The 21754-nt window shown below is 43.2% G+C and overlaps 1 protein-coding gene and 1 pseudogene across 7 annotated transcripts in view; both read right to left on the minus strand.

Moving 5' to 3' along the window:
• Nucleotides 1-21754, minus strand: part of RASGEF1A (RasGEF domain family member 1A) — a 216602-nt gene that overhangs the window by 112014 nt on the left and 82834 nt on the right. The window contains exon 8 of one of the 7 annotated variants that reach the window (XM_072806218.1): nucleotides 20453-20492. The exons of the other annotated variants lie outside the window; for them this stretch is intronic. The gene's annotated coding sequence lies outside the window, so the exon portion shown is untranslated. The remainder of the gene's footprint in view (nucleotides 1-20452; nucleotides 20493-21754) is intronic. 7 annotated transcript variants of the gene reach the window in all.
• On the minus strand, nucleotides 18465-20446 carry LOC140621190 (dolichyl-diphosphooligosaccharide--protein glycosyltransferase subunit TMEM258 pseudogene; annotated as a pseudogene).

The following is a 21754-nucleotide window of genomic DNA, read 5'->3' on the forward strand; positions in this document are numbered from 1 at the left end:
GATGCCTGGGTGGCTCAGCAATTGAGCGTCTGCCTTTAGCTCAGGGCATGATCCTAGGGTCCTGGGATGGAGTCCCACATCAGGCTCCCCGCAGGGAGTCTGCTGCTCCCTCTGCCTATGTTTCTGCCTTTTTCTGTGTGTCTCTCATGAATAAATAAATAAAATCTTTTTAAAAAAGAAAAAGAGAGAGCCTGCTTGCACATGCACACAGGGTAGGGGTGGGGCAGTGCAGAGAGAGAATCTGACTGAGCCACCCAACTGACTGAGCCGCCCAGGTGCCCTGAAAGAAATGTTTTAAAATACCTTTATAAGTGAAGAAAATATTATAGAATATATATTGAAGTGGGAAAGTCATTCTTAAGACACAGATTACAAAATCTGTAAAATAAATGATTAATGTATCTGGCTACATTGAATTTAAAAGAAAAACTTTCCCTACAATAAAAGACACAAAAGGGGTGCCTGAGTGGCTCAGTCGGTTAAGTGCCTTCGACTCAGGTCATGATCCCAGAGTCCTAGGATCAAGTCCCGGATTGGGCTTTACTCAGCAGGGAATCTGCTTCTGTCTCTCCCTCTGCCCTTCCCCCTGCTTGTGCTCGCTCTCTCTCGCTCTCTCTCTCTCTGTCAAATAAAGGAATAAAATCTTTTTAAAAAAGTTACTAGATGCAAATGTAAAAGACAAGTTACAGCATGAAGACAACAGACACCACATCTATCACAGGCAAGAGTATAATAGGCAAAACAGTCCTTATGACATCAGTAAGGAAAATTCAGTGATGCAGGGGTGTGAGGATTGAACAAGTAGGTCAAAGAAGAAGAAATAGAAATAGCCAAGAGACATGAAAAAAATATGCAACCTCAAGATTTGAGATACATTTTTCTCTCATTAACTTGGAAAAAACTGTCAATACTGATACTACTTAGGACTGGCAGGGGTGCAAATAGGTATAGCAATTTGGAGGGCAATTTGTCCATATCTTCTAAAATGGAAATATACAGTCCCTTAGACCAAAAAATTCCACTTCCTGCACATAGGCATAAACAGGATATACAAGAATGTTTATTTAGCACTGTTTATAATAGCCATGCAAATATATAAAATAAAATAACCCAAATGTCTATCAACACAGAAATGTGTAAATAAATTATGACTATTCAGCAGTTCAGAGTGAGGTTGTCCTATACGCATTAATATGAGAAGTTCTTCCAAGATTGTGTTATTAAGTGGAGAAAGCATATTGCAAAAGCATGAATACATAAGATACCATTTATGTTAACCATTTAACTTACAGACTAAATCCAAATTATGCAAAAGCAAATTGAGGAAAAATACTCTCACCAGGGATACACACATTAGTTATGTCATCTTTGGAGAAGGCCTTGGGCTTGGTGGCAGGGAGGGAGTGGCCATGCAGGAGGAAATAGCAACTGTAAGATGCTATTTTTTAAAAAAGATTTTTATTTTTTTTAAAGATTTTATTTATTTACTCATGAGAGACAGAGAGAGAGAGACAGAGACAGAGACAGAGAGACAGAGACAGGCAGAGGGAGAAGCAGGCTCCATGCTGGGAGCCTGATGTGGGACTCCCATTTCCCCGGTCTCCAGGATCAGGCCCTGGGCTGAAGGCGGCGCTAAACCGCTGAACCACCTGGGCCGCCCAAGTTTCATTGTTTTAAATAACAACATGTTCATGTATTTTTGGTGTAATTAGAATATAATCAATTGCAAATATAAAGGATCTGATTTGGTTTGAGGCAAAGAGCAGGCAAAAATGTGAAAACACCTGCTGGGGCTTAGTGATTCTTAATATGGATTCCTGGGCTGCTTTCCCAGTCACAACAGCCCCCAGGGACAGAAAGAAGAGGAAAGAACTCAAGTCTCTGCCCAGTCATGGGAGGTACTTTATCCCCAGGGCAGAAAGAGTGTATATGTGTGTGTGTGAGAGAGACACACCCGGAGAGAGAGGTGTTGAGGTTCACTTTCTGACTCTGACACATCAATGCCCACATTTTTCCACACAATACCATCCTCTGTGCCATCAGATGTGGCATTTCTGAACATAATACCCTGCTATCTCTTTCTGGATACTTTCCCATGCCACTGCTCCCCATTCTGCAAGGTTTGATGCTAGTACTTTCTCAATCTTACCAGTAGGTGTCAGCAAAATGTTTCAGACACCTCCAGGATTCATTTCTTCCCGCAGTGGTCCTTCAATGGTTTGTTAATGGAAACACTGAGGCGCTGAGGTCATCCAGTCAAGCTAGGAGGAGTGACATGTGCAGGAAGCAGTATTAACTTCAGGGCTGCCACTTAGGCTACACAAAGTCAAGACTGCCAATGGAGAGGCATGTTCTGATTTCTGAAATGTTGAGGTATAAAAGTGCACACGTTGGACTTTAGAGTCTCTGAAAACCCTCCCAACTCTGAGCTCTTGCAACTGGGTGATTTCCAGAAAGAAAATCATGTGAGACTGTGAAGGCTCATCCTGTGGGCCCAAGAAGCTTGGTGGTAGTACCTGGACCAAGTGGACTTGGTGGTGAAAGACTGTGTTGCTAAAGTTCATTAAACTGAACCCTGTCAAGGGAAGTGGCCCCCACAGTCCTCTGGATCCAGACAATATCTGTGAGCAAAAGCCTTTTGCCTTAGATCACTGGGCTCACTTTCTGAGGGCCCGGGATCATGAACGGAGAAACTAGGGATGGCAAAACAGGGTCCTTGTTAGCCACGTCAGGCAAGCCCTCCCTTGATTCTAGAGAAAGGCTCAAGGGAGAAATGTAGCTGGGCTTCAGCAGAGCTAAGGGGTTTGCTTCTGACAAAGCAATGCTGATCCACACGTGGGCTGCCCACCTCCTAAAGACAACCGTGCCCTCTTCCTGACCAATCTGATTGGACTCTAGGAGAACTCCCATCTGCCTCTGTGTGCCATCTCCCTGAGAATCATGTGTCCCTCTGCCCACCTTAGTTACGACTGGGATTTCCTATGGAACTCCCCAGGTCACTCTGGCTCCACTCTGGTAGAGGATGATGGTATGGGTTGAAAGATCAGAGGCTAGAGGCAGAGCACAGGTACACTGGTCTTGGTGGATAGAGTGAGCAGAATGTAGGGCAGAGCCACGTTGAGAAGATCTCTCTCCTTACCTCCAGCCTAGTCTTCTCAAGAGGAGAGACACTTGTCACATGGTCAGATATTCTTGGGGCTGGGACTGCTGCTGAAGCCTGCATTCTGTTTGTCTAGCATTAATGAGAATATTATCTCCAAAGAGGGACACTCTCCTTGGTGGCACAGGATGATCATGGGAGGTATATATCTCAGTAAATGTGAAGCCCAGTCATGGCGATCTGAATGGAACGGAACACAGATTTCTGCTCCTTGTTAATTTCATGGTTGACTTAACTGTTTTTAAGTGATTATAGTGCTAGTGATGATGTGCTTGAAATGCTTTTTTTTCCAGCCAGTTCTTCCTTTGTCCCAAAAGATTCAGACTCTTAATCTGAAGCACAAGTTCCTGTGTGTCATAGTCTGTGGGAACATATTTTGCCTGTCTTAGGAGGGAGAGCATTGAAAAGAGGATGGTGATGATGATGATGACGATGAAGAAGGCATGACTACCTGTATTCCCCAGCAGTCCTTCTGACCAAGCTGAGCTGAGTGCCTGTGTGCATGCATTGTTTTGCTGAAATTCTCTCAATAGCTCAATAGCTCAGGAAGGGGATGCAGCTGCCTCCAATGTGAGTTCCATGATGGCAGGGCTTTTTTACCACTGCATCCAATCATCTAGAACAATGCTAGGCCTTATTCTCTAGAGCTTAATAAATATTTGTTTTACAAAAGGGATGTTATTATCATCCACATTTTTAAAATAACAAAACTGAGCCTAAGGAGGTCAGAAGACTTGCCCTAGGCCACACAGCTTAAAGGTGGCAGAAGCAGAATGAGAACTGTGAACTCCTGGACCCAAAAGGTTGCAATCTGCTTGGGGAAGTGGGGATAATGCAGCCTCTCCTCCGTGTGGAGTCAAGATAAGGGAGTGGTGTAAAGGTACTTTGGAAAGATACAGGAAGAACTGTACAGGATGGGCTACATATTTTTTTAATGGATTGGATTTAGGTTGCACAATAATTTAGGAATTCTTGCAGCAGTATTTTTTTTAAAGGCTCACAACCCTGAGATAAAGACCTGAGCCGAAATTAAGAGTCAGATGCTTTAACAGACTGAACCACCCAGGCACCCTTAATGCATTTGGTTTTTTGTTGGTTGGTTTGTTTAAAATAGGCTCCATGCCCAGTTTGGAGCCCAGTGCAAGGCTTGAACTCACAACCCTGAGATCAAGACCTGAGCTGAGATAACGGGTTAGAGACTTAACCAACTGAGCTACCCAGGAGGACCCACAGCAATATTTTATAAAGGTGGCCACACATGCACTTTTTACAGTGTAACATGGAATCTTGCCCTGTGTTTGTCAGATACATCAAGACTGCACCATCCACTGCAGGGATCAGGAGCCACAGGCAGCTTGATGGGCATTTGCACAATGGCTGGTTCAAACTGCGATGTGCTGTGAGTTTAAAATACACATCACATTTGGAAGACTTTGTAAGAAAAAGAAGATATAAACTATCTTGCTAATAATTATTATATTGATTACATGTCAGATGATAGTTGGGGTATAGGAGATTAATAAAATATAGTATTGGGGCACCTGACTGGATCAATTGGTAGATCATGCAACTCTTAATCTCGGGGTTATAAATTCAAGCCCCACATGCATATAGAGATTACTTAAAAATTAAATCTCTTTAGTGGGTGCCTGGGTGGCTCAGTCAGTTAAGTGTCTGTCTTCAACTCAGGTCATGATTCCAGGGTCCTGGGATCAAGCCCCAGTCTGGCTCTCTGTTTTTCCCTCTTCTTCTGCCTGCCACTCTTCCTGCTTGTGCTCGCTCGCTCTCTCTCTCTCTCTGTCAAATAAATAAATAAAATCCTTTAAAATATATTTTTTAAATTAAATAAAAATAAATATAGTTTTAAAATGAATTATACCTGAGAAGTACATGCTTTAACATTTTAAATGCAGCCATGAGAAAAGTTAAGTGTACATGAGGGCCACAATGCTCCTGCAAGACAGCGCTGCTCTCAGGCCTGGGGCAGGGGTGGGGTGGGGGGTGGGGGTGGATGTTAGGGTCGGTGGGGGTGGGGGGACTCTGAAGCCAAGATAGGGAGGCTCCCAGACAGGTCTCCCTCCCTGGCCCTGAGGGCTGAGTGAGACCACAGGAGAGGGCACTGCTTTTCTTATGCCAAGGGCCTCAAAGGGCACCAACTGCAAGTGGCAGTTCCTCCAGTTTATACAAATGAAGAAGCTAATAAGGCTTTGAAAGGCTCAGCAAGGGGGTGGGGAGACCAGCTCAGACCCGCCCACCTCAGCGCTCCACCCAGCTGGTACATCTCACCTCGCCTACGTCCAACCCAACCCCAAACCCGGGCTGAGGTGTCTTCCTCTACCCCGCCAGAAAATTCACCCATTTTAAGTGTGAATTCAATGATTTTTCGTTAATTTATAGAATGAAGCCACCATCACCACAGTCCACGTTTAGAACATTTCTATCACCCCATATTGCAGTCCTTCCCCACTCCTACCCCATCCCCAGGCAACCACTAACCTACTTTGTCCCAGATCCACTTGTTAAAATGACTATCCTTTCCCTCCATTGAATTGCCTTGACATTTCTGTTGAAAACCAATTAACCATAAACGTAAGGGTTTATTTCTGGCCTCTCAAGTCTGTTCCATTGATATATAGGTCTGTCCACATGCCAGTACCATGCTGTTTTTTGTTTGTTTTTTTTACTGAAGCTTTACAGTATTTTGAAGTCAGGAAATGTAAGTCCTCCAATTCTGTTCTTTTTCAGAATTCTTTTGGCTGTCTTTGCCTGCAGAGATAAGCCTGCCAATTTCTGCAGAAAATTCCTGCTAGAATTTTGAAAAAGATTGCATTGAATCTATAGACACTTTGGAGAGAATTGCCATCTTACTGATGTTGCATCATCCCATCCATGAACACAGACTCCCTTGATTTGTTTAGGTGTATGCAGGTTTCCTTAGGCAGTGGCCCAGTGTCTGTGTCCTGGGTGTCCTGTACTCAACAGCGGGAGCATCCGGCAGGCTCGGGGCCTTGTGGGGAGGAGAACACATGTTCTCCCCACAAACACACACTGCAAAGTCACATCAGGATGAAGTACCCCTTATTATGTCCCTGAAGAGAAGAGGGAATTTTTTTTAAATACCAACTCTAGTAAGTGGGGATCTACCCATACCGCAATAGTATAGGAACTCAGCTACACAGATTGACATTATGAAACAGAAGCCAGGTTATGCTGGTTTGATGGTCAAGAGAGCAATTCAAAACATCAGCTGAATTCTGCTCACCCTCTGGTGACTACATCTGGCACCATTGTGGCTGGGGTGGCTGAATATGGGCAGCTGTCGCAGGCCTTCTGGCATGAGCGGGATGGATGGACTAGGGAAGTCACCATCCCATCTGTCCACTGTGTGGGAAGGGAAATCAGGACCCACCCCCTTCATGCTTCATTCAGCCTAGTTGTCCCCTGCAGACACCCTTCTTCCCACATGTTCTGAGAATATTTCTAAATGCAATTCTCCTGCAGGACACCTGAAGTTGAACTGACAGCTCCTTGACAAAGTTAGTAAGTAAAGGAAGTGAGTAAAGGAAGAAACTAAACAATCATGAGGATGTCAACTATATCTCAATAAAGCTGGAATAAATAAGGCAATCTGCTTAATCAGTTACACCCTAAAATATTTTTTGTGTCAAATATCTTTTATTGCTGTTTATTATAAAATTGAATGGCAAAAAAAGGAAAAATATCAAAAACCATAAAGAACAAAAACTTGTAATCCTACCACCCAGTAATAACCACTGTAAAATGTGCACATGCATCTACAGGGTGTGTTTATGTCCGTTTGAAACAAATTGTACACTCATTATAATGAGTGGGTGTATAATATATGTATCTATGTGTATGTGTATTCATATATAAATGCCACTGAAATTTGCTTTTTAAACTTGACATTACACAATAAGCATAATTTAATATCAATAAACAGATGCCCATGACATCTTATTTTCTCTCCTGTATACGATGCCTTTGCACAATAATGATTTCATAATCAGTTCTCTAGTTTGGGTTATTTCATTCATTTCTAACTTTCAATTACTCATATGCTGTTCTCTAATGAGCATTAGGTCAGTTAGAATGTTTTTGGCTTCAGGTAACGGTAAATCTAAATGAAAGTGGTTTAAACAATAAGCCTAGTACAGAATCTCACACAAGACCCAAAGGTGGGAGGTTTCCAGGTGGGCTGACAGGCTTCCTGATCTGATATTTTATACACAAGAGAAAGCTACTAGCGGATTTTTTAAAAAACATCTTGAAAACTATTTGTACTTTTTTAAAAAATTATTTATTTGAGAGAGAGAGCATGAGAGCAGGGTGGGGAGGAGGAGCAGAGGGGGAAGGAAAGCAGACTCTGTGCTAAGCATGGAGCCCAACACAGGGCTCAATCTCACAACCCTGAGATCATGACCTGAGCGCAAATCCAGAGTCAGATAGATGCTTAACCGACTGAGCCAGCCAAGTGCCCCAAAACAATTTGTACTTCCGAGGCTCCTTCTGGCTGCTGTGCAGTCATCATATGTAGAATGCAGCAAAAGAAAGCAGTGGTGATGCTATTGCCATAAATCAGAAGCAAGGATGAAAGCTTAAAGTCAAGTATTAGCAGTAGAGACAGAAGACATAAATATGAATATATTTTGGAGGCAGAGCCCGCAGCATTGACAGTAAGGTTGGGCAAAGACTCTCAGGTTTTTGTCTTAAGCAATTGGGTAGAGAGGGTGCATTTCTTGGGATAGAAAAGCTGAAAGAACAGGTTGTAAGGAAATCAAATGTTCTATTTTGGATGTATTAAATTTGAGATGCTTGTTGAACACCCACACGGATATGTAAAGTAGACAACTGGATGAGTGTTCAGTGCCCAGGGAAGAGTACAGGGCTAGAGGTACACACTTGGGACTCATCAGCCTGTAGATAATATCTAATGCTAGGTGACTGGATGAGGTCACTTGGAGAGGAATGCAGGGTATAGGATGGATCTTTATGGTATTCAGACACTTATAGGTCAAGCAGAGGAGGCCAATCAAGGAGACTGAGTTGGAGAGTGATACAGTAGGATTAAAAGAGCTGAGTCATGGAAGCCAGAGACTAAATGTCTCAGAATAACGGACCAGTCAATTAGGTCAAGTACAGCTGAGAAGTCATATAGGAAAAGGACAGAGCATGTGAAATGATGAGTCACCATAGATCTGTCTCTCCAATATCGTGGCCACTAACTACATGTGGCTATTTAAATTTAATTGAAATTAAATTAAAATTTCACTCCTCAGTTATACTAGCCACATTCAATTGTTCAACAGCCACATGAGGCTAGTGGCTGCCAAATTAGTTAACGCAGAGACAGAACATTTCCACTATCCAAGAAGTTCTATTGGGCAGCACCACTATAAACAATAGTTTTATGATTTTTTTGCTGAAAAGAGAACAACGTAGATTTGTAGCAGGAAGGCAAGGAGGCATCAAACAGGAATGGTTTTGGGTTTCTTTTTGGTTTTGAGAAGAGATATGCCAGAACATGACTATATGCTGATGAGAAAGAGCCATTAGAAAGAGAACAATGGATGATAGAGAAAAGTAAGTGTGGGATGCGTGGGTAGCTCAGCGGTTGAGCGTCTACCTTTGGCTCAGGGCATGATCCTGGAGTCCCCAGATCGAGTCCCACATCCGGCTCCCTGCATGGAGCCTGCTTCTCCCTCTGCCTGTGTCTCTGTCTGGCTCTCTGTGTGTCTCTCATGAACAAATAAATTTTTAAAAAAAAATTTTAAAGTGAGGTGTGAAGAAGCTTGAGGAGATGGATTCTGCTGAGAACTGAAAGAGAGATTTTACCCCGTTTGCAGTCTAACAAGTTAGGCTGCCAAGTTTCACCAATGTTGATAAAGGACACGTGCCTGCCCTTTGCTCCAGGGTTAGATAGCATCTCTCTTCCAAGGCTGTTTGCTAAGTGAAGATTATCTGGAACAAAGGTCAGTGCCTAACTAAATGTGCAGAAACGAGAGACCACAGAGAACTGTCTGCTGAGAAGAGCCAGAGCAAGGGTAAACGTCCTCACTATAGATGGGAGCAGGGACACAACATCTAGGATGACAGGAGGCCCAGCTGGGTGTGAATCCAAGGTGCAGGGTAGGGGTGATTACTTTTTTAAGATTTTTATTTATTTATTTTTGAGAGAGACACAGAGTGTGTGCACAAGTTGGGGGAGGATCAGAGGGAGAAGCAGCCCAATGGAGGACTCCATCCCAGGACCCCAAGATCATGACCTGAGCCAAAGGCAGACGCTTAACAGACTGAGCCATCCAGGTGCCTGGTGGAGTGATTTTAATGGCAGGATGACAAGGAAATTCTGGTCTAATGGAGTCTATTTCTCCAAAGAAATGTGATAGGGTGCAAAGACAGAGCTGGGAAAGTAAGGGGAGTGAAGAGGGTATGATATATTGTCCTAGAAGATGGTGTGTGGGCAGAATAATGGTTCATCCATATCCTAAGCACTGAAAACTAGAAATGGGACCTTACATAGAAAAAGGGGCTTTATGGGTGTGATTAAAGATCTCAAGATGGGGAGATTATCCTGAATTATCTAGGTGGCCTTCACGTAATCACAAGGGAAAAAGGAGGACAGGAGAATCAGAGGAGATCTGAGGACAGAAGCAGGGGCTGGAGTGGTGCAAGGCTACAAGTCAGGAAATATGGGTAGATCCAAGAAGTTGGAAAAGGTAAGGAAACAGATTCTTCCTTAGAGCCTCCAGAAAAAATACAATCCAGCCAACACCTTGTTCTTACCTGAGTGTTATAGGCTGTATTGTGGGGTGCAGCCAGGTGAGTCCATCAATAAAAGTAGAGCCAGAGAGGGAAAAGTTGATCTGAGGGAGTGTTTATGATGATGATCCCTGGAATTGGAACTATGTAGGAAGGTGATAGATAAGGGTAGAAGAGTAGGGGCGCCTGGGTGGCTCAGTCAGTTGAGCATCTGCCTTTGGCTCAGGTCATGATCCCAGGCTCCTGGGATCAAGCCCCACGTCAGACTACTTGCTCAGTGGAGAGTGCTTCTCCCTCTCCCTCTGCCTGTTGCTCCCCCACCTGTGCTCTGTCAGATAAATAAAATCTTTAAAAAAAAAAAAAAAAACAGTAGGAGAGTAGATAGTTTAAAGGTCTTAATCAGGAAAAAATTGATGTGATGGAAGAATCAATTGTCTAAAATAAACCAGTCTGATCATATACTTCCCTTGCTTAAAACAGCCAGTATTGAACAATTCCTGTAAGATAGCATCACATTCTCTAACTTGGCCTGCAAGGCATCCCTGTTTGGGCTTGGCCTGCAGTTCAAGCCTCTCTTTTAGGATTCCACACCCTCTGCTTCCTTTAGGCCTTTGCATATTTGTTTCTATCTGGAACATTCTTCCCATTCTCCACATGGCCTTTATCTGCCATGACTGACTCTTGCTCATCCTTCACTCATCCTTTGGGCTCCATCTGGAATGCTATTTCCTCTGGTGAGCTTCTCAGACCCCTGGACTGGTTAGACCCTCTGCTGGAGGGACCCTGTATGCCCCCTCCCATGGCACCACGTGATCATCACCTCTACCTCCAGACACCAAAGAGAAGGCACAGCACCTGGCACACAGGAAGACCTCCAAACCGAGTGAGTTCAAAATAGACAGCATTTGAAATGCCTTGAATGGCTGAACTATAATGATAGATGAGAGACTGGGGAAATCCCTAAGAATATCTCCCATGTCAGGGAACATTCTGGTTCCTCCCTGACCTGTAGCAAGGGTGCAGGGCCAAGTTGCAGTTCCACATTTCATTTTGTCAAAGTATTTGAAACCACTCCCCCAACCAGTCTCTGTCAGTACAACATTTTTGTTGTATGGTCTCCATTTTTGTTGGCTTTATAGTAAGTCTGAGCATTCTTGTTTTCCTCTTGCTTCCCTTTTCCTCATAATGTCTTTGTGTGGATCCTTTTCTGATTCCTTTCTGATAATGCATCTCCTTTGAGGGGTTTTCTGAGTCAGCTCTTTGCAGAAGATTCATATGAAACAGGGCCCAGGACTAGTCAAGGTTTTCATGTGATTATCTTTTTCCATCTTAAAAAATGAAATATCTGAGACATGAGAGAATATATGAAATATAAAATGTATATCTAAGATAGAGAAGAAAATGGCAGGCAGCCCCGGTGGCGCAGCAGTTTAGCACCACCTGCAGCCCAGGGCCTGATCCTGGAGACCTGGGATCGAGTGCTGCGTTGGGCTCCCTGCATGGAGCCTGCATCTCCCTCTTCCTGTGTCTCTGCCTCTTCTCTCTCTCTGTTTCTCGTGAATAAATAAATAAATTTTTAAAATAAATCTTTAAAGAAAAAAAAAAAGAAAATGGCACAAAGACCAATGTACCTGGGCACTTAGATTGCAGAATTGGGTATTATCACCATCTTTGGGGTTCTTATACTGCCCCCACTGTAGGCCAGCCATGACCCTAAATGTGCTTACTAATCACCTATTATTCTTCATAGATATTCAATGTCTTTTTTTATCCCTACACCCTGTTTTACATATGCTTAGACTTTCAAAGAAGTGGTTTTACGCTGTATATCTTTGTGATTTGCTTTTCATAATCAACATTTTATTTGAGAGCATGCTCCAAGTTGGAGGAAATGGTGACATTTGTTGGTCATTGTCTCTGCTAGGCAGCATTCCACAAAATGTCTCCATTCTTTTGTAGAAGGACCTTTGTGTCATCCTCAGGCTCTCCGTTGTTATCTATCCAGACTATCTAGAACAAGGAAGCCGTCTACCCGAGTCCTGCTGGAGTGTACTCCTTTGGACAGGAATGGGTGGAACTTAGGAGATGCCTCAAGTCAGCCCTGCTAGATGGCAGCAAGTAGTCTCCCAAGTGGCCACCATGTGGATATTCCAACCCTCAGAGATGGCCAACTGCTCCATGCCATTCACATGTTTTCATGGTTTTTTTTTTTTAAGATTTTATTTATTCATGACACACACACACACACACACACACACACACACAGAGGCAGAGACACAGGCAGAGGGAGAAGCAGGCTCCATGCAGAGAGCCTGACGTGGGACTCAATCCCGGGGTCTCCAGGATCAGGCCCTGGGCTGATGGCAGCGCTAAACCGCTGAGCCACCCAGGGCTGCCCTTTTCGTGGGTTTATCAATTCTCACTAACAATGAACAGACAATGGTAGACTTGGAGGAAAGCCGCCCTTTTCTCCATCAAACTCTTTTCTGCCTATATGGCTTAGGTGTGAGATTCCTTATGTGTACCCACTCCTTTTTCTCCACACAGAGGAGGCTGCTGTACCCCATTCTGATCTTGCAAGAAAGGTACTTACATTTTGCTGCTCAGGATGGGACCCCTCCTGCAGCCCATTCTGAGCCCTTTCTCCTCTACTAGTTTATCATGGCTCCTCTCCCAGTTGGTGGTTCAGCATTTCAGCTTCACCTATTTTATCTGAAGATCATAATTGTTTTTAATCTGATTTTGGAGAGAAAATGAAATGCTGACTTAGCATCACTGTCAATTAAATGTAAAATCTGGAGACTCTTAAAACTGTCCATTTCCCAGCTCAGTCCCAGGCCCCCTGCACTGATATTCCAGATAAGACCTCAGGCATCCATATATTTAAAATCCCTCTAGGGGTGCCTGGCTGGCTCAGTCAGCAGAGCATGGGACTCTTGATTTTGGGGTTGTAGGATTAAGCCCCATGTTGGGTATAGATATTACTTAAAAATAAAATCTTTAGGGGGATCCCTGGGTGGCGCTGCGGTTTGGCGCCTGCCTTTGGCCCAGGGCGCGATCCTGGAGACCCGGGATCGAATCCCACATCAGGCTCCCGGTGTATGGAGCCTGCTTCTCCCTCTGCCTATGTCTCTGCGCCTCTCTCTCTGTGACTATCATAAATAAAAAAAATAATAAATGAAATAAAATCTTTAGGGGCACCTGGTGGCTCAGTCGGTTAAGTGTCTGACTCTTGATTTCAGCTCAGGTCATGATCAGCATCATGAGATTGAGTCAGGCTCTGAATTCATCAAAGAATTTCGAGATTCTTTCTCCCTTTCCCTCTGCTTCTCCCCAGTGTGTGCATGTGGTGCATGCATGCTCTCTCTCTCTCTCGCTCTCTCAAATAAAATAAATGAATCTTAAAAAAAAAAAGAAAGAAACTTTAAGAAAATCCCTCCAGGTGATTTGAACAGAGCCATGTTGGACAGATTTGACAGAAACTCTACTTTCCACCTAAGTCTTATTCTATTATTTTTCAATTGAGAACTAATCTCTTATGAATTAGAAAATATTGACATTCCAAATTTTTTCCTTTTCATATGAAGCTTGCCACTTATTTAATAATTCTTTAGCAACTGTGCATCTCAATCTGCATTTGGCCTGACAGATTAACATTTTATTTTTATTTACTCAAATGGCTAGGCTTATATCATAAATTAGCTTGTTAATAAGGACTTGGCTTTTTTCTTACATATGTTTCCTGAAAACATATGGAGAGTCTTCCACACGTCCTACTTGCTCATCATGTAGATGGAATGAAATACTGAAGTCCTCTCGACTCCCACCAATGCAGCCCACGTGACATGTCATGACACCTCCCTAGTTTTTCATCCTTGAGTCCTGAAGGGGCTGGCCATGTGAGCACATGGCCATCTGTACCATCTGAGTTTGCAGAATTGAAGTCTCAGCCTGTCAGGCACAGGGCTAAATGCTTGACTTGCCATGTCCCATCAATTTATCTCTAATTCATCCTGGAAAAGCAAGAAATGCTCATCAAAAGAAACATATTCCTAAAGATGTAAACATTTAACCAGGGTTTAACTATAAATGCCTTCACATTCTCTGGGCTCACTTCCTGGAAACAATCACTGGGATCCTGTACTGCTCCTTGAATTTTCAATCAAAACATATCCTGGAGTTGATGCCAGAAAAGGTAAATCAGAATTGCCTTTGGCTGTTGTTAGCTTTTGGCTTTATTTCTTGTGAAGTACATACACTTGATTTTTCCTCCTCTTAGATGGGCATGCAATTACACAATTACCAACCTTTCTAACGTAAAACCTAAACGCTAATGGCCCACATGAAATGTCAGTGAATACTTTTCTGATTCTGACTTGCACTTCTTTGGTCAAGGTAAGGGTGTGTGTGTACACATGTATCAGTACACATAATGTTTTTGTACTGATACAAAAGGTACTAATACAGTAAAAAACAGAAAAGCTAGCTTTTGGGGGGTGCCTGGATGGCTCATTAAGTTGTGCATCTATCTGCCTTTGGCTCAGGTCATGATCGCAGGGTCCACAGATTGAGCCCTGTGTTAGGCTCCTCCTTCTCCCCTCTCTTGTCCCTCTCTCCCCTGCTTGTGCACACTCTGTCAAATAAACAAAAATAATCTTTAAAAAATATTTAGAAGCTGTGGTAATCCCAAGTCTTTCTGTCTCTCATGATAACCCTGGGATGCTAGAGGTGGAAACAAGGACTTTTCTTTTTTTTTTTTTTTTTTTTTTATAATGTATTTTTCTTTTTATTTAAGATTTTTTATTTATTTATTCATAGAGACGGAGAGAGGGAGAGGCAGAGACACAGGCAGAGGAAGAAGCAGGCACCATACAAAGAGCCCGACGTGGGACTCGATCCAGGGTCTTCAGGATCACGCCCTGGGCTGCAGGCGGCGCTAAACCGCTGCGCCACCGGGGCTGCCCGAAACAAGGACTTTTCTACTGTTGGAATTACCGTTGTCTGGATATTTCCTCCCTCCTTCCCTAAAGACAACCTGGGCATAAGGAGAAGACATCCATTTTTTTTTCTTTTTTTTTTTATAAATTTAGTTTTTATTGGTGTTCAATTTGCCAACATATAGAATAACACCCAGTGCTCATCCCATCAAGTGCCCCCCCAAGTGCCCGTCACCCAGTCACCCCCACCCCCCGCCTACCTCCCTTTCTACCACCCCTAGTTCGTTTCCAAGAGTTAGGAGTCTCTCATGTTCTGTCTCCCTTTCTGATATTTCCCACTCATTTTAGAAGAAGACATCCAGACCATGGAGAAGCTTCATGATGCTCTAGGGCAAAATACATAGTGGTTTATGTAGTAGATGTTCTCAGTAGATGATCACATTGCCTACAGATTATGTCAGAGTTATTCCCTCTTTACATTCTTTCCTCTCATTTATTCCTATCTATCTAACTACATACCTACCTACCTATCCTCCCCGCCCCCATCCTTTCTTATTCTAGAGTTTTGCCAGGCTCTGGAACTACGTTTAATTATGGAGGTTTTTTTTTTTTTAAGATTATTTATTTGAGAGAGAGAGAGTGAGAGACAGAGAGCACAAGCAGTGGGAGCAGCAAAGTGAGAGGGAAAAGCAGACTCCCTGCTGAGCAGGGAGCCTGACTTGGGGCTCAATCCTGGGACTCTGAGATCATGACCTGAGCTGAAGGCAGACCCTTAACCAACTGAGCCCCCCAGGTACCATTAACTATTGAGTTATAATGTGGTCATCAGATCTTGTGCTTGGTTTTTTTTTGTTTGTTTGTTTGTTTGTTTTTTATGATAGTCACACAGAGAGATAGAGAGAGACAGAGAGGCAGAGATACAGGCAGAGAGAGAAGCAGGCTCCATGCACTGGGAGCCCGACGTGGGATCCGATCCCGGGTCTCCAGGATCACGCCCTGGGCCAAATGCAGGCGCTAAACCGCTACGCCACCCAGGGATCCCATTGTGCTTGGTTTTAAAAGAGAATGCTTCTAAAGTTGTAAATTAAGTAGATATTATAAGATTGGGTTTATAACTTTAACAAGATTAAGGAAATTCCCCTATAGATCTAGTTCACTAAGAGGTTTTGTCTACTTTTCTTACATATGTCCATTGTACAGATCAAATTTTGGGGAATAGGGGGGGGATCTCTGGGTGGCTCAGTGGTTTGGCGCCTGCCTTTGGCCCAGGGCACGATCCTGGGGTCCCGGGACTGAGTCCCGCGTCGGGCTCCCAGCATGGAACCTGCTTCTCCCTCTGCCTGTCTCTCTGTCTCTCTGTCTCTCTCCCTATGTCTATCATGAACAAATAAATAAATCTTTAAAAAAAAAATTGGGGGGAATATTTCCCCGGTGCTTTAAAAGCAATGTACTCTGGGGGCACCTGAGTGGCTTAGTTGGTTAAGCCTCTGACTTGATTTCAGCTCAGATCATGATCTCAGGGTCATGAGATCAAGCCCCACATCTGGCTCAGTGCTGAGTGAGGAGCCTGCTTGAGATTCTCTCTCTCCTTCGCCCTCTGCCACTCCCAAACCCCCATGGGCATGCACTCTCTCACAAAAATAATAAATTTTAAAAAGCAATGCACTCTTTTTTATGGTGGTTGTTCTTAAGACCCATACTTATATTTATTTGTATTTGTTTCTTAAACTTAACAGTATCTATTTCTTTCTTGCCACAAGAAGTACTTTAGCAAACTCTCTTGCCCCTACCACATCTCCCACCCCCATCTGTCCTATGCCTCACTGGGGAGGTTTTATATCTATTTGTAACAGTTGGTTCACAGTGTCTTCTATTATCCTGGGTATTATTATGTGAAAATAATCTGATTTTAGGAGAACTGCAAAAGAGAATCTCAGGATTGGGTTTTCATGTAATAACTCAAGAAGTTGAACATTTTTTCATGGCAGCAAAAGTACACTTCTGGTTCTGTGAATTATCTGCCAATATCCTTAATCTTTTCTTTATATTCTGTTTAGTTTTTATTATGTGATACTTGTTGATTATAGAAAATCAATAAAAACAAAAAAGCAGCAGAAAAAAAGTGGCAATCTAAAGTCCTCCTGTGATGAGCTTAGTGATGTTAGACATTTAACTTTGTGACCTTTCAGGCTTTCTCTCAGATGTACCCCACAGAGGCCAACATAGAGATTTCCCCTGGATGTCCACACAGCAACTCCAAGAGAGAGGGACTTTATCAGGAAGGATTAACTCTATTCCAAAACAAAGCCCAAAGAGCTATAGTACAAACATGGATAGCACTCTGTTTATCCACAGGGATGAAGGTTCATGGTTCTCTGCACTGCCATTCTAGAGCAGGATGGCCCAGAATTGCTGCTAGAACTCTGGCCACGTGTGTGTGCCCACATACATTCTGGGCAAAGATAAGAAGAGGAGAAGGGTGCACACCCTCCCTATTAAGAACGCTGCTTACAGGCAGCCCCAGTGGCTTAGCGGTTTAACACTGCCTTCAGCCTAGGGTGTGATCCTGGAGACCTGGGTTCGAGTCCCGCGTCGAGCTCCCTGCATGGAGCCTGCTTCTCCCTCTACCTGTGTGTGTGTGTGTGTGTGTGTGTCTAATAAGTAAATAAAATCTTAAAAAAGAAATAAGAACACTACTCAGAAACCACATACAATCTTTTCTGTACATATTGCCTGAAATACAGTCACAGGGATTACACAGGGAATCCAGGTGCTAGGGAGGCTGGAAAAGATACCCTTTTGAATGGGTGCATGGCTGCCCCACTCCCAAACAGCATGCTTTAACTCAGGAAGAAATGCTGCAGATATTTCACCTCAGTTCTTCAAAGGATAAAAATGAACCCTGAAAGGATGTCACTTGCCAGAAGTCTACTGCAGTGTAAATGATGCTGTAGATTGAGGTATATACTAATCTTATGGGAACAGGTACTAATATTTTTGTCTCTCAACTTCTGCTTCTTCAATTATTATGAGAGTTATTTCTACTTGTGTTATTCTTAAGATTGAGGTGACCAAAATTCTTTCAGATATTAATGTCAGGAAATATTCGTTCAATAAACCCCCATGCTGAACACTAAGGAGGAGACATCCAGAATAGAGGGACTCACTGATACCTTTTGTTCTCAGATTTAGCTCAGGGTTGATATGATCCCTCCCAAACCAGTGCAGACACAGCTATGCCATCTGCTTATGCTGGGTGTGGCCTCAGGATTTTTCCATTTTTATTTTACTTAAAAATATGGGGAATATAAAAATCCACTTATGATCTCTTTGGATTATTTTATTTTATTTTATTTTATTTTTTTTAATTTTTATTTATTTATGATAGTCACAGAGAGAGAGAGAGAGGCAGAGACACAGGCAGAGGAAGAAGCAGGCTCCATGCACCGGGAGCCCGACGTGGGACTCGATCCCGGGTCTCCAGGATCGCGCCCTGGGCCAAAGGCAGGCGCCAAACCGCTGCGCCACCCAGGGATCCCTCTTTGGATTATTTTAAATTATTAGTGGTTTTAACAGATACTGGAAAAGATAAGAAAAAACAAATTTAATTCCTCCACAAGATTGTATCTTAGGTGATTATTTTTCTCTTGACTTCTCTTTACTGTTTGCGTAATAAATAGAAGACTGAGAATAGAAAGAAAATCATCTGATATACTCATTGTTTTCTTTTTTCTTCTTCATTCCTTTCTTGTCTTCCTCTTTTTTCCCCTTCCCTCCCTCCTCCTCCCCTATCTCTTTCCTTCCCTCCTTTTCCTTCCATAAGATGAAACTGAGAAGGGAGAACACTACCCCCAACAGAGTGTTGTGGGGCCTGTTGGTTGGAAGAAACAAGGCCAAGATGTTTTGAAGTCTGGTTGAGTGTGGGCCTTTCAACTGGAAGGCTTAGAACTGCAAAAGGGTCATGATATAATAGTTTAGGATTGGTGGACACAGCAAGGCAAAGGTTCAAAGAGTTTTAATGTCTAAATTGTTGTTTCCTGCCTCCTATTCAGGAGTTGATGGGTCTTCCCAGATGATGTTAGAATGAATAATAAGGTTGTTTATGAGAGTCTCGTAGGAGAGATTGAGCTGAAGAAGGCAGCCCAATAGTGATGTCCTATTAGTGTAGACACTGAGCTGCAGTACCCCTGGATAGTCTATCTGAAACCATCTCTGCACATCTCCCTCTGATTTGAGTGTAACATGGGGGTGGCCCTTTCAGTGTCTATACAGTTTTAAACAAAAGGAAGATCAGTGGGACACCTTGGTAGCTTAGTGGTTGGGCATCTGCCTTCGGCTCAGGGAGTGATCCTGGAGTCCTACATCGGGTTCCCTGCATGGAGCCTGCCTCTCTCTCTCTCTCTCTCTGTCTCTCATGAATAAATAAATAAAATCTTAAAAAAAAAAAAAAAAGATCAGCATTACTGATTTTTCCTTCAGCATCAAATTCCAGTACAGCTGAGCATAGCACTGTTACTTCTTTATCTAAAATTATATTTTATCATAGATTTTTTGGCATTAGTCTTGATTTTTTTTTAAAGGATTACATTAAGAGGCACCTGGGTGGCTCAGTCAGTTAAATGTCTGCCTTTGGCTCAGGTCATGATCTTGGGGTCCTAGAATTGAGTCCCACATCAGGCTCTCTGCTCAGTGGTAAGTCTGCTTTTCCCTCTCCCTTTGTGATCTCTCTCGTTCTCACTCTCACTCTCTCAAATAAATAAAATTCTTTTTAAAAGATTACATTAAAATATTTTCTTGATTACAGGGTTGGGTTGTTTGTTTCTGTCACACATCTGTCTTTATTGTGGGGAGCAGGTGGGACACTTCCAGCAATAGTAAAAAAAAAAAGAAAAAAAAAAAAAGCGGGGCGGGGGATCCCTGGATGGCTCAGCAGTTTAGTGCCTGCCTTCGGCCCAGGGCGTGGTCCTGGAGTCCCACATCGGGCACCTTGCATGGAGCCTGCCTCTCCCTCTGCCTGTGTCTCTGCCTCTCTCTCTGTGTATGTCTCTCATGAATAAATAAAATCTTTTTTAAAAAAAAAGTTAAAAAATTTACAAAAGCAGGGATTCAGTGAAGCTGCCTGGTTGGAACCCTTGGGAGCTCATATGTAGATGTCAACCCAGAGCAGAAGGAAGAGGACTCTGAAGCCCATGAAGAAGAAAGACACCAAGGAGATGAGGAGCTCTTTGTAGATATCCCAAGTACTTCATAAATGTGGAGGTAACTTTATTAATGAAGAACTATGTGGTAAAGAACATGCCAGGAGCCAATAGCACCACAGTCAGATGGGGGAAGACAGAGTGGGGTTCCCTGGGCTGGTGTATCTGCTCATGGCCCCGAGCTCCATTTTGCCAGGCACAGTGTAATCCACTGCTCCACCACCAGAATAACACATTGGCTTGATTACACGATTTTCTGACAGACCCTTAAATGTGCCCAAGCTGAGTGCCATGCCTACTTCACCCTACTCCCAGTCCTTTTTCACAAACCTCCTAATCAAGGAGGTCTATAGCTTCATTGGCTTGATCTAACTTACCTGCTAGTCCATGCAGCACATTTCCCATTTTCTGGGCCTCCTGTAAAGCATGAAGTGAAGAGGCATGAGGAAAGAAGAAAGTAATCTAGAATTCCCTTGAGTGGTTAGAGTTTCTGTTTTAAATCAAGGCCCAGTTTTTTTCCTACTTGAATTATGTTACCTAATTTCTTTTTCCCTACAGGAGAAACTGATGAGCCAGAATGGACACTGGGCAATATCAGAAGCAATCTGAAAAGAAAGCAACAAGTTCCTGGGGCTCCTGGATGGCTCAGGTCATGATCTCAGGATTGAGAGATCTAGCCCCACACTGGGCACCATGCTCAGTGGGGAGTCTGCTTGAGATTCTTTATCTATCTATCTATCTATCTATCTATCTATCTATCTCTTTCTCTCTCTCCACTTGCTCTGTCTCTATCTCTAGTAAATCTTTTTAAAAAAGAAAAAGAGGGATCCCTGGGTGGCGCAGCGGTTTGGCGCCTGCCTTTGGCCCAGGGCGTGATCCTGGAGACCCGGGATCGAATCCCACGTCGGGCTCCCGGTGCATGGAGCCTGCTTCTCCCTCTGCCTGTGTCTCTGCCTCTCTCTCTCTCTCTCTGTATGACTATCATAAATAAATTAAAAAAAAATTTAAAAAAAAAAAAAAAAGAAAAAGAAAGCAACAAGTTTCCATCTGGTCTGTGGGTAAGAACAGGTAGCGTCTTGTGTCACAAATCCAATTACCAGTCATTGGGAACCACTCATTGGTCTGTTTTTAATCAAAATACCCCTATGGGATAACCAAATAGCATTGTAGTAATATATTGGAGCCACTTACCAAGAAAAATTACATGTCAGCTGAGGATGTTTGTAACATACAAATCATTAGGTAGATCTAGGACAAAGAAAAATGTCTTCTAGGACTTGTGAAAGTGAGACAGCCTCCAAATAGGTACCACCTATTTGTAGATATCCCAAGTATCCCAAGGCTCCCTGGCCCTCCACTGTCAAGGTTCCAGATCAGTGAAAGGCCACATACAAAAATTTTAGCTCCCACTGAAGTCCCCAGTATTTGTAAAGTACAAAATAAGGAGTTTCTGATTTGGGCTGCCTGGCCTGTTTCTGTGTCTAAGAAGTCACCTAATTAGTAAAGTCCAGTTGCCCAAGAAACCAGTTTACACACTATAAGAGATCAGAACCATGGAAAACTGGTCCCAAAGTAAACTGTGTATAAGCCTAACAGGGAACATGGCTATATGCTTCAGTCACTTCATGGGCAAATTACCCAGAAGTCAGCCTCAGACCACTCAGGTCATCTCAGACCCA

This window comes from Canis lupus, chromosome 29 (genome assembly GCF_048164855.1).
Source record: "Canis lupus baileyi chromosome 29, mCanLup2.hap1, whole genome shotgun sequence".
NCBI classification, from domain to species: Eukaryota; Metazoa; Chordata; class Mammalia; order Carnivora; family Canidae; genus Canis; species Canis lupus.